Below are 12,561 nucleotides of genomic sequence, written 5' to 3'. Positions count from 1 at the left end.
GGGGGGGGAGGACCAGCCTCTCCGCTGCCGCCTCCGCCTCGGAGCCGGGCGGCGGGGGGGGGGAGGACCGGCCTCGCCGCCGCCGCCAAGCCCGGCAAAGGGGGGGAAGGACCTGCCTCTCCGCCGCCTCGGAGCCAGTCAGGAGGGAGGACCGGCCTCGCCGCCTCCTCCTCCTCGGGGAGATCGAGCGGGGGGGATGGAGGAGACGGAGCTCTTCTCCCCCCCCGCGAGTATCGCGGGTCCCCGTCTTGTTTCTTCTAAACCACACTATTGGGAATACTTTATAAAAATTCACAGATATAATTTGGTACAATTCCTTGTAGTGTGTAGAAATACTACCATTGCTATTCAGTGTGACATAACCAGGCCCCCCATGACATCAAAAGGGCTCACCCAGTGACATTGCTAGGGCTTTGGTCAGATGATGGGCTTAGCAAGTTTTGGCTTTGCTTCTAGTTTTATCTGTATATTTTTGTGCCAGAGGGTTTTGTCTAAACATCCACCCTTAACCTGTTGCACCACGTGCTCACCCCATGGTTGACCATTCAGATTATTTGCGTGTGGTAAGCAACGATTAGGCGGTTGGGAGGTTTCTTTTTTTATTTCTTTGGTTGTCATGCATGCGCATAAGCGTTTATTCAAAGCACCACTCCTTTTTGACAGCTCAGCAGTCCGCCAAATACTGTGATCTCATTGGTTGCTACACAACTGAAGTTCTCTGCCAAAAGTTACTCCCTTTCCTGCCTGATCTTACTTCCTTTTCCCACTCATTTTCAGATCTTCTGTCAGATTGATCAACATGAAAGAAATGGATCCTCAGAAGACTTTTTTGGGTCTTCTCATGTGTGGCCTGCAGTTGTGTTTGATGTTCCTGCACCTGCAGCATCAGCACCTGAAACTGACACGAAAAAGGAGGAGGATTCTCCAGCAACACTACCTGGCTCACCGGAGACTGAGATACCAAAATTTTCTTGTGAGACATTGCTGGTGGGTGTACGCTCATTCCTCACACTCGTGGGAGACAATGTTCCCTCTTAGCTCCACAGTGTTGTGAGCAGAAATTCTACCTCATGAGCGAAAAAAGCTAGCAGCATTAAAGTTGTGAGCAAGTCTACATTTGACTATTGCATAAATTATATTTTAGAAGATTATTTCCACAACCTTGTAAAATCTCAGAATGAATTCTTTAAAATTATATTTAAACTATATTTTAAGAATTATTTAAACATTATAAGAGAAAACAGAATCAAGTCAAGTTTCATAACACAAAATGTTGTCCTCTACAGGGGTAGACCAGGCCCCTGAAGAACATACCTGCCCCTTTCCACTATATTGGTAGACCTGGCCTCAGGAGAATAGGTCTGCCCACCCCTTTCCACTACATTTGTAGACCTGGCCTCCAGAGAACGGGTGTACCCGCCCTGGTCCACTACATTGGTAGACCTGGCCTCCAAAGAACAAGTCTACCCACCCCAGTCCACTATATTGGTACATGTGGCCTTCGGAGAACAGGTCTACCCGCCCCAGTCCATTATATTGGTAGATCTGACCTCTGGAGAACAGGTCTGCTCAACCCTTTCCACTATATTGGTAGACGTGGCCTCCAGAGTACAGATCTGCCCACCTCTTTCCACTATATTGGTATACCTGGCCTGGACTGTCACCCTACGCTGACCCTTAGAAAACATACCAGCACTGGGGGGGGGGGGAGGGGTCTGCGTCCGTGCTTGTGTGGGGTGCGTGGTAGATCTGACCTCTGGAGAACAGGTCTGCTCAACCCTTTCCACTATATTGGTAGACGTGGCCTCCAGAGTACAGATCTGCCCACCTCTTTCCACTATATTGGTATACCTGGCCTGGACTGTCACCCTACGCTGACCCTTAGAAAACATACCAGCACTGGGGGGGGGGGGATGGGTACTCTTGCAGTCTACTTTGTGGGTTTTTTTTAGTGAAATAAGACAACCAGCATTACAGATCAAATATAAGAGTGGTGGAACATTCACTGTCAGAACCCTGCCTAACCTAACAAACAGGAAGTTGCTTAAATGTTATCAACCTGCCCAAACTACTTATTTATTCGAATATTTATATCCCACTTTTCCCTGTAACTCAAGGCAGCTTACAAATCATACTGAAAAGCAAAATACGGGTGTGAAAAAATAATCCTGGCTCAATTATAGCTTATGGGGACCATCATAGCCACTGGGCCCCATAGGCTATAATGGAGAATCCACCCAGAGGTATCTGGGGCTCTGGAGGGGCTGTTTTTTGAGGTAGAGGCACCAAATTTACAGCATAGATTCTGGTGCCTTTCCTCAGACCCTCAAGTTTCAAAATGATTGGACCAGGCAGTCCAATTCTATGGGCCCCGGTCCCCATCCTCCACTGTTTCCTATGGAAGCTTGGCTGTGAGCTGAGCAGAAATCCTCTGAGTTGGCCTCTGAAATGTTGTGTGCCAGTGCCCCCTAGCACAGCTTAGAGGGAACTTCATCATGAGAATCTGGGTGACCGAGCAGTGACTCAAAAACTTCAGGATGAACTGGGCAACCTTCTTCTGGGTAGTGGAATCATTGTGACCCAGCCACTGCTCCCCTTGTTAAAGGCTTCTACACAAACTCAGATACCAGTTGCCTAATTTGTTGTGTGCTTCTTCATGCATGCACAAAAGCGTCCTGCTCAGCGCACATTAGCCATGTCCTCCCCCCGTAAAAAAGTATTCTCTGTATGAGAAAGTGGCAGAAAGCCAGGTCATGCCAAGCACCCCTGCCACAAAGCCTAACAGAGGCAGGGTTCCCAGTGCTGCTTGAAATCCAAATGTTAAAAGGCGGCATTTTTCAAAGCACTTGAGGATTGGGAGGACATCTCCCAGTCTGAGGTTGACTACCCAGATTTGATTTGCTCCGGAGGCTGTGGGAGCAGGGTGGAGGAGGAGGAGGAGGAGGAAGAAGAAGAAGAAGAGATTGGATTTGTACCCCGCCCTTCACTCGGAGTCTCAGAGCGGCTTACAAACTCCTTCCCCAGAACAGACACCCTGTGAGGTAGGTGGGCCTGAGAGAGCTCTCTAGAGAACTGCTCGTGAGAGAACAGCTCTGAAACAAATTGTAACTGACCCAAGGTCACACCAGCAGCTGCATGTGGAGGAGTGGGGAATCAGACCCAGTTCTCCCAGATTAGAGTCTGTGCGCCTAACCACTAAACCAAAATGCCATCCAGAAAGTAAGTTCCTGTACACACACACTCCCCATGCAAGGAACAGCTGATCACCGCTGTCAATCTTCTATGTTTAGGAGCCAGTTTCCCCAAGCAGAAATGTGTCAGAAGAGCCACCAGATCCCCCTCCTTTGCTGACTCTTCTGCTGCCGAGGGAGCAGAAGAGCAATCATCAAGTAAGTCTGTGTTGGTTAGACCGTATTAGTAAAGGGAATGAAGTGTTGTGTCCCCGTCGTCCCCCACCCCAGAAAATTTTACACTGCTCAAGCAGTCGCAAAAGCACAAGACCAACTGATATGTTTGGTCACAATTTAATTATTTACTTTGTGTTTTGTCTGTGTTTTGGGTGTCATTTTGTTTATTCTACTACTATGTAAAGAATATTTGCTGTGCTTGTCCAGTGTTCTGGTGTGTGCAGTACATCAGACAGCACCCAAAGGGCATAAAGTTTTCTGCATTACAATACTAATCTTTGAATTGAGATGGTTTTCTTTTTCCTTTGATAGCTAGCACCTCCCACCCCACCAGCTTCATGGTCCAGCCCACTGAGAAAACCAGAGAAGCACCACAAGAGGAGACTGACAAAGGTAGAGTGACATTCTTAAATGGAAAATCTTTTAATGTTTTTAGATAGAAAGGGCTCTTTTTGTAGCAGGAACTCCTTTGCATATTAGGTGACACACCCCTAATGTAGCCAATCCTCCAAGAGCTTACAGTAGCCCCTGTAAGAAGAGCTCTGTAAGTTCTTGGAGGATTGGCTACATTAGGAGTGTGTCACCTAATATGCAAAGGAGTTCCTGCTACAAAAAGAGCCCTTCAATGTCAATCCCCAAATGAAGAGAGTTTTTTTTTTAATTACCAAATGAAGAGAGTTGACAGTAATATTTTTGCTGAAATGAAAGGCAGGGAATGAAATCTTCGATAAGCATCAAATTTTCCTCTGAGGTTCTCTTGAACACTGGACAACGTGTTCAAAACACCATTCCTGGCCTGACTGCAGTTGTTTTTCAATGTCAACTGGCGCCTGAGGTGTTCAACTTCCATCTCACTGTAAATGTAATTCCAATTCGGGAAAATTTATCCATGGCATAATATTCACTTTACTGGCAACCATGCAGTTCCATGGCAATGCGAGCACTTGGTTAACGTTGCTGGCGTGGAACTGAGGAACACAAAGCATGTTTATGATCTTGCAACTCGTAAATTTTAATCACTCATCACAGGTACACCATCAGAGGGTGAGGAGTCTTCTCCTGATGAATGTGAGCCCACAGCACATGCATCCTCCACAGAGTCTACAAACGGTGAGTGCAGCAGCCAAAACCTGTGTTTCCCTGGAATCACAGTGCACTAATAGAGGACTACCCTTTTTGACCAGGGAGAAGAGAAACAGCCATATGTCACCGGGCCTCTCAAACGGAGGGTGGAACTCTAGCATCCATTATGGAGGGCCTTGACAGAGTCAATTGTTTATGTAAGTGGATTCATTCAGTGTTATTTGCTGTATACTTCACATCTAGTTCAAAAAACATGGCACAAAATTGTCAGATAGTTGAGCATAACTGCTGGGCAGGAGGTTGTTGTGCTGGTTTCAGACATACAGTCTTAATATCTTAATTGTAGCCTTAGACCCAGTACTCACATTCAGTGGCTTTGTGGAGGTGTGTCTAAAGCTGAGAAATAATTGAACTTAACAATGAAACAAGATAGGTTACGAACAAGGCATGTCTTGTCATGATTTCAGTTATTAATGTTGGCTGATTTTTTTTTTTTTTATGGGACTGATACCTTGTTTTGTGTCCATACAGGGGAGCACCATACCTACAGAATGAACCTGATAGAACGCTCCATGATAAGACTGAGAAGAGAGTTCATCAGCAGATGACGAAGAAGAGGGAGAGGGGGGGTGGATATTCAGGGAGTGAGGGTGCTAATCACACAGTATGGGGTTTTTTTCTACTGCAGATGGGTGGGGGAGGGGTTGGTTTGCTTCTTATTTTACCACTGTGTTAATCATGTTACCACAGACACCAAAACGTTGAATGCACATTTGTTTGTTCCAAATCACTTAAATCACAGTAAGGGAAAATATTGTTGACATTTTAAGTTTACATCTGTCTTGTACAAATGGTCTTTGACCGTAAATAAACATCATTCATTCATCTGTCTTTTTTTTAAGAAGCTGAAGTTTTATCTGTCAAAATATGGGTTACAGAATGCTCCATAACCTGTAGAAGAATAATAGTGACCAAGCATGGCACATAACTCATAGGTGTTAAATTTAACAAGTACCCAAAAAATATATCTATTTTTGATTTTTTGCATTTTTCCCTTTCAGTGAACTGCATGATACAGGGAAATTGGTCTTGTGTCTGATGGGACACTCAGTCACAGGGAGAGAAAGGCACTATTTTCTTTGGAAGGTGACACACACGTTTTCTGTGTGCCGTGACTTACGAAGCAAGAGCAGGGCGATGTTTGGCTGATGCAGGCTCGTAGCTACCGCGGGGCCCACAGGGACCGCCCCCCTAGCGGTTGGCAATCCACCCGGGCCCCTTCCCCTGATCACACTCACAGCAGGCAGACTGAGGGCAGGTAGCAGGTTCTCCGGAGCATGCCCTGTCCCAAGGAGCCTCTGAAGCAGCGTGGCTGCCAAGGAAGGGTATAGCGCAGCGGCAGGTGCCAGTAGGCGGGGTTAGCCACAGGGCCAAGGCAGCGGCAATGAGGTGGCCTACTGGGTCACGCACCTGGCGTACCAGCCAGGGGATGGGGCTTGGCAGCCAGCACCACACCCCCATGCAGAGGCGGGGACAGGCACGTTGGAGGAGGAGCTCACTGCCGCTCACCAGTAGGAGCTCCGGCCTTCCCTCTCCTCATGGCGGCAGCAGCAGTAGCCGCCATGTCAGGTTGGCTGCCGAGGGATCAGCAGCACCCCATGCTCAGCCTGCAGGGTGCCACAGCTCTCCTCCCTTTCTAGCAGAGGAGTACCTGTGTACCAGCATCCTGGAGCAGGACTTCACCAAGCTGTGCACCGACTTCCAGGAGATCTCCAAGGTGGTGCCCAGGCCTCACCCCCCCCCCCGCCCCTCACAGCAGCAGGTGAGTGAGTGGCCTTGGATGGCCAAGCTTCTCAACCTTCTCAGGGAGTTCCAGCATGCAGCACGCCTGCCTTTCTTTTGGGGCCGAGGGAGGAGCGCTGCTCAGTTGGGCCAAAGGCAGGAAGAATGGAGGTGCTGGGGAAGTCCATTCTCTATGCCTCTTCTGCCAGCGGAAGCAAGCTAGTGGTTCTGCTCCCCTTACTCCTTTTTAAAAAAAATTTTATATACTCCAACCTACAGAGGGGAAAAAGGGAAAAACTAATACTAACACAAAAAATAAGACCAGGATCATATTCCAAGTTATATATCAATCCTGCAATAACAAGAAGTGTTTTATCAAAAGAGTGAATTCTAAATAAAGCTAGCTTGAATCTTAATACTGATCTCAGGTGATTAATAATTCCTATTCTGTTAAACTATCTGCTTATATTTTATGTTTCTTCTTGTACTTCACATTGGCTTTAGGTATTTTCGCTGCAGCAACCCCTTTCTCCAATTCTGAGGTTTCAGAAGTACTGCTGGAACTTCTTAAGGTGTCATCTGATTCTCCATCACTAACTTCCTCCTCTTCCATATTATCCACAGATTTTGTATCATCTTTACTCGGGCTTTGTTGCTGGTTCAAAAAGTCTTTGGCTTTTTGGACAGAGTCAATTTTCTTATCCTTATAGCTGAATAAAACTCCCTCAGGAAAAATTCTTCTAAAAGAAATTGAATTATTGTGGAGAAAGAAGGTTAAGTCCTTGTATTGTCGCCTTCGCTTCCATATCTCAAATGGAATGTCCTTTAAAAAATTTATTTTGTCGTCTTTGACCTTCAATACTTTTCCAGATGTAGCTTTCAAAACATTGTCTCTGGTGGGTCTCTTTGAGAATTTCACATATATTTCTCCAGGTAGATTATTTTTATTAATAAAATCCGAATACGTTTGATATGCCTAATCAATATCATTTTGCAACACATCTTGTTTAATGTCTGTCATTGGTGCCAACGCTTCACTTAAAATTAGTTTCAGATTTTCTCCTTTTTGCTCAGGGATGCCTTGAAAGCGTAAGACATACATTGATCTTTCCATTTGTAGTTGTAACAATTGGCCTTTGTCTGCAGCTCTCTCTTTTTCACATCCTCCAATTTTTGTTCTATATTTTTGGTTTTTGTTTCAACTTTCTTGATGGCTGTGTTGGTTTTATTTGCTTTCTTATCCATCGGTGTCAGTTGCTTTTGGACACCATGCAGCTTACTGTTGATATTAGACATCTGCTCCAGGACTACCAGCAGGGGGCACAGTACTATGGCCAACATATTTGGGAAGTCAGCAGCTGCTTCCTGTGTCTGGGTGGGAGTCGTTGGTACAGTATTTCCTGTGAGAGGTTTCTTTTCTGGTGCCATTCTTCTCCCTCTACCAGACATTGTTTACACAAGAAGAAAGTTTTTGGATTTAAATTCAAAGTTATCCGATGTAAATACGCTTTGGATTAATTTGCACCTTTCGGCCTTGTTTACAATTTCACATGGTTAGTTCCGCTTGTTCTCTTTTTTATTGCTCATGGACCACTCAGTTTTTTTGGGAGGTATCCCCAATTCTCCCCCACTTGCTGCTTATTTCTTTAGTTAAAGCCGTTGGTTTTGGAGATATAAGCGCTTATATAGGGGTTCATTTAACTCACTGTTTTCGTATTTGAGTCATAGTAGTAATTACGCTTGATTGCTTGTCTGCTCGTCTGGCAGCAAACTCTTGTTGCCAAAATGGCTCTGCAGCAGCAGGACCTCTCGGGGTAGGGGGAGCCTCGATCCCTCAGCCGTCTCCTTGGGAGAGGCTCTCCTCGGCACCCCAGGCTGGGAGTCCCCTACAAGGACTCGGGGGGGGGGATCTGGCCAGTGCCCCTCCTGTCCGCAGCGTCTCGGCGCATCTCCATCAAGAGCTCGATGGGAAGCGTCCAAGGCTCAAATTGCCAAAACTGGAAGTCCTCTTACTCCTTGAGAGTAAGAGGAATGACAATGAAAACACAGCATAACCCCCCACAAGCCTACATCACTTCTGTAAGTGACGTAGAAAGTGATGTAAATACATTGAGGCTGGGATCCCCCATCAAAAATGTCCTAGCTATGGGGTTGGGCTTATGGCAAGGCAACCCTTCTCAGAATATCATCATCTCCATGTTCAGAAGAAAGAAAACATCACATACAGTTTAGAGCACGGATGTCTAACTCATTTGTTATGAGGGCCAGATTTGATATAAATGAGACCTTGTTGGGCCGGGCCATGTATCCTTTGCTGTTCAAGTGTGTATCTATAAGCTGCAGACCAACTTTTGCTTTATTGGCATTCATTACAGAAATCTCATGCTCAGAGTTCTGAGGATAGGGCCCAGGGGAAAACATGAAATGGCTGGGCACTGTGAGCTTTTGTACATAAATTGCTTTGTGTGTTGGTCAAGAACAGGAGAAGGCACCATGACACATACTGAGGGCTATGTGTTTGTCTACAAAACTATAGTCTTCCTCAGTAGTCAGTATCAGCCTACTATCTGGGAAGTCTAAGTTCAAAATCCGCAAAGGAAATGTGCTGGGTGAACTTGGTCTGGGACACACACTCTCAGCCTAATCCACCTCACTGACTTGTTGTTATTACTCATCTAAATAGTTCACATTGCTTTTCTACTGAGCAAGATTGGATCATGAGGGAATGAATACAGTGAAACGGGGGAGGGAACCCAGTTGCACCCAGGACAGCCACAGCATAACAAGCTCAACAAAATACACTGTAGCAAGGCACACAAAAGCTCATACCTTGGATAAAAGTTTGTTGGTCTTAAAGTTGCTTTTTATTTCTCTCCTGCGATTGAGGCAGCCAAGCAAAGCAAGCTCTCCCTCCTTCCCTCCAACCTTTTGGGGAGGAGACTCAACTAATGAAAGGGAAGAAAGGCTTGCCTTTCTCTCCTGTGCAATTGAGGCAGCCTGGCCAAGAAGCAAGCTGTGGCTCATTTCCTTTCACCGTCAGGGGGGGAGGAGCCCCAGCCAGTGCAGGGAACAGAAGCTTGTCTATCTATAAAGTACTGAGACTGACGCATCGTTGAGTTATTTCAGCTCATACTTAGTGATTTCAAGAACTTGAGATACAAGGGCAAGCCTGCGGGCTGCTTAAATGCCACAAAGAACCACCCACACACCCGTGATTGGCTAATTTACATTAACCTCCATTAGATATGTTCCCTTGAGGATCCAGATTAGCTGATAGGCTGTTTCTATTATCTGTCCCTATTGTTTCTGGGAGCAAAGCTCTGGTTGTTTGGGAGACCATGTGCTTGGTTTGACCACGTGCATGGTCCCTGTTGGAACACAACACTATCTCTCCTGAGCAATTGAGAGAGTCTGGCAAAACAAGCAACGAACGATGCAGAAGCTGCAGAACTGGAAGAAGAAGCAGGAGACAGCCAGTTCCACTGCAGTCCTGATAGAAGCCCTCTGGGGGTCTGATCTGGCCTGTGGGCTGCATGTTTGACATCCCTGGTTTAAAGAAATAATTGCAAAAGGCACCCTTTGGTATACAACAGTCCCAGGCTTGATAACCATCTGAACAGCTATACAGAATATTGCAAGGCCAAACAAGAACAGAGCATCCATAAATTGATGTTGCAGAACAGCTGTAATAGATCAACTGCTTAAAGTAATAAGGGAAATAATGAAATGAGCAGTCACTGGACAATGTGAGGATCATTAAAAAATAAGGTTGTGACATGCATTCTCCAAAGTTATGACTGAAAGGTATACCCCACAATGTGGAAGTTCAGGGATAAAAATGTTTCAACAAATAAACGATGTCAAACTGTTGTGTTATAAAAACCACAGGAAATGGTGACTGACCAGAATAACCACACTCTGTGTGGATGGTTATTGTACGAGGGGGGGCAGCTATATTAGCCATCACTTGAAATTTGCAGGGAGAATGACCACTTTGCTTGAATGAGATGCCAGGCATCAAAGGGTTGTTTCTTTGGTAGGAATGGATAGGTGGTGCTTGGTGCAGAATGAGATAAATCCTGCCCGTGCCACTATCTTCAAAAGAGTAGACTTTCCTCACTCTCCTACTCACCACCCCATAACAGCATGGAAACAACCTGGAGCCTCTAAATTTGCATCTTGGTCACAAGTTGAGGTGCAATGTTACGAAGGGGCCACAGTGGGGGATGGGGGGTAGTGTTGACTAATCTAGGTGGGGAAACTCCTCAGAGAGCTGGGGATGGAGCACACACACACCTGAGGTGATCTATATATCAACACCTAACAGATATGCCACTTGTGCTCCACATGGCCTGTTCTCCTTCATTAACAGCCTCCAGCTCCAACGAGAATAGCTCCTGGGAACCCTCAGTGGGGGTAAAATTGCATTCTTCGTTGATGATGCGCACAATTTCCAGATGGAAGCTGCAAGCTACCATCCTTGGCTTCACATCCTTGGCCCCAGGATCCTATCCAGCTCTCCGTACTAGGGACAAGTTGCCCTGGTGTTACCTGATCTGGAATTGTGGGCCATGACTCATTTATACTCCAGGCACAGACCCTTGGTTTTTGTGCAGCACTCAATGGCTGTACGCTTCTGCCCACATGCAGCCATGCCCCTAGCAATCTCTTTATAGGACTCTATATTTCTATGGCACTGCCTGAGTGCATCCTGCACCTTTTTCTCTCCCCATAGAGCCAATAGATCAAGAGTTTCTTCATGCCGCCAAGACACCATGAACACCAGAGGCATACTGTGATGTGGCTTATGTAGGACATGTATATAAGTATGTATCTTTTGTTTATTATAGCTGTTGTTTTTCTATGATTTATATATGTGTTGTCTGTCTGAAGCAAAACTAACACCATTTTGATTTTGGGGCTGTTGCAGCTAATGTTAGGCCTCTGACCAGAGGTCGATTCGGGGGGGGGATCGCGGGGGATCGCAGTTCCCCCGGGTGAGGTGCAGGGGGTGGGGCACACGATGAAGCCCCGCCCCCTTCTTCTGGCTGCCCCCTGCTTCCAGCCTCATTCTGTTGCAGAAGGGGGAAGAAGCAGGAGGATAAGTTGGTGTCCTCCCCCTCTGCCTGGCCGAGGCCACTCCACGTGGCCTCCGCAAGGACTCCCAGCCCCATCTAGGAGCTTCCCTGAGGTAGCTGTGTTAGTCTGTTGCTGCAAAATAGTCCAAGAGTTCAAATACCACCTTTAAGACTAACAAATAGCACCTTTAAGACTAACCTTTAAGACTAAGACTAACTGAGTGGTGGGTGTGGCCTTATGACACACTTCCGGTGATGGCAGGGGGTGTGGCCTTATGACACACTTCCGGTGATGGCAGGGGGTGTGGCCTTATGACACACTTCCGGTGATGTCAGGGGGTGTGTCATATGCTAATGGGTTATGCTAATGAGTTCCCCTAGCTCTTTTTCTACGAAACGACCCCTGCCTCTGACAGTTTCCTGTGATCCAGGAGACAGAGATATTCCTGAGGATGGAGGTATTGGAGCCAGAGAACAACCAGTTTGTGTGTTTCTATAACTGAAAAGTTTATCTGCTAGCCTGCTGAGCACATAGGTATCAGCTCCACACAGCTGCAGATTAATACCTAGCTAAGCAACTAAGTAATTAACACAGGTGCTCTGAATTTCTAACTGTTTAACCAATCAGAATATGCCAAATCCCAATCTCACCCCATATGTTGTAGAAATGCAATTTGTTACGCTTGGAGTTCCGGGGGTGGAATAATGGTTGCCAACATGGGAGCAAAACTAGGGACTATTTCCACCGCTGTGCCACCCCAAGAAATGGCAGATAAGTTCTTTTTCCTTGAGTTTGTTGCTAAAAACAACCCTTCAAAGGGCTTTGGATCCCCACAAATTATTGTGGCAAAGAAATGCACAAGCATTGATTCACAACCTTTGTGTGAAGATCCAATGATGCACATATTACTAACTTGATTTTTTTAAAAAGAGCAAAAATGGAATGGAAGGTTCAAATTTCCCAAATGGCTTGAGTTCGCAACAGAGAGTTCAGACATCTGGAAATGCGGGGTGAAACCACTTATATCCATAAACCTCAGACTTTCCCCAGTGTCACAAAACTCACAAATGGACAGGGCTGAGAACAGGAGGGGGATGACTGGGGAATGGGATACGGACAATGCTGTTTGAACATGCCTTTTCAATCTGCAGGGTAACAGCAACAACATCAGGTCAAACAGCTCATCTGACTGCACTCCATGGGTCTCTGA

Source organism: Gekko japonicus, unplaced genomic scaffold, assembly GCF_001447785.1.
Source record: "Gekko japonicus isolate JY-2015 unplaced genomic scaffold, Gekko_japonicus_V1.1 scaffold226, whole genome shotgun sequence".
NCBI lineage: Eukaryota > Metazoa > Chordata > Lepidosauria > Squamata > Gekkonidae > Gekko > Gekko japonicus.
Note: the sequence above shows the minus strand (reverse complement) of the source record.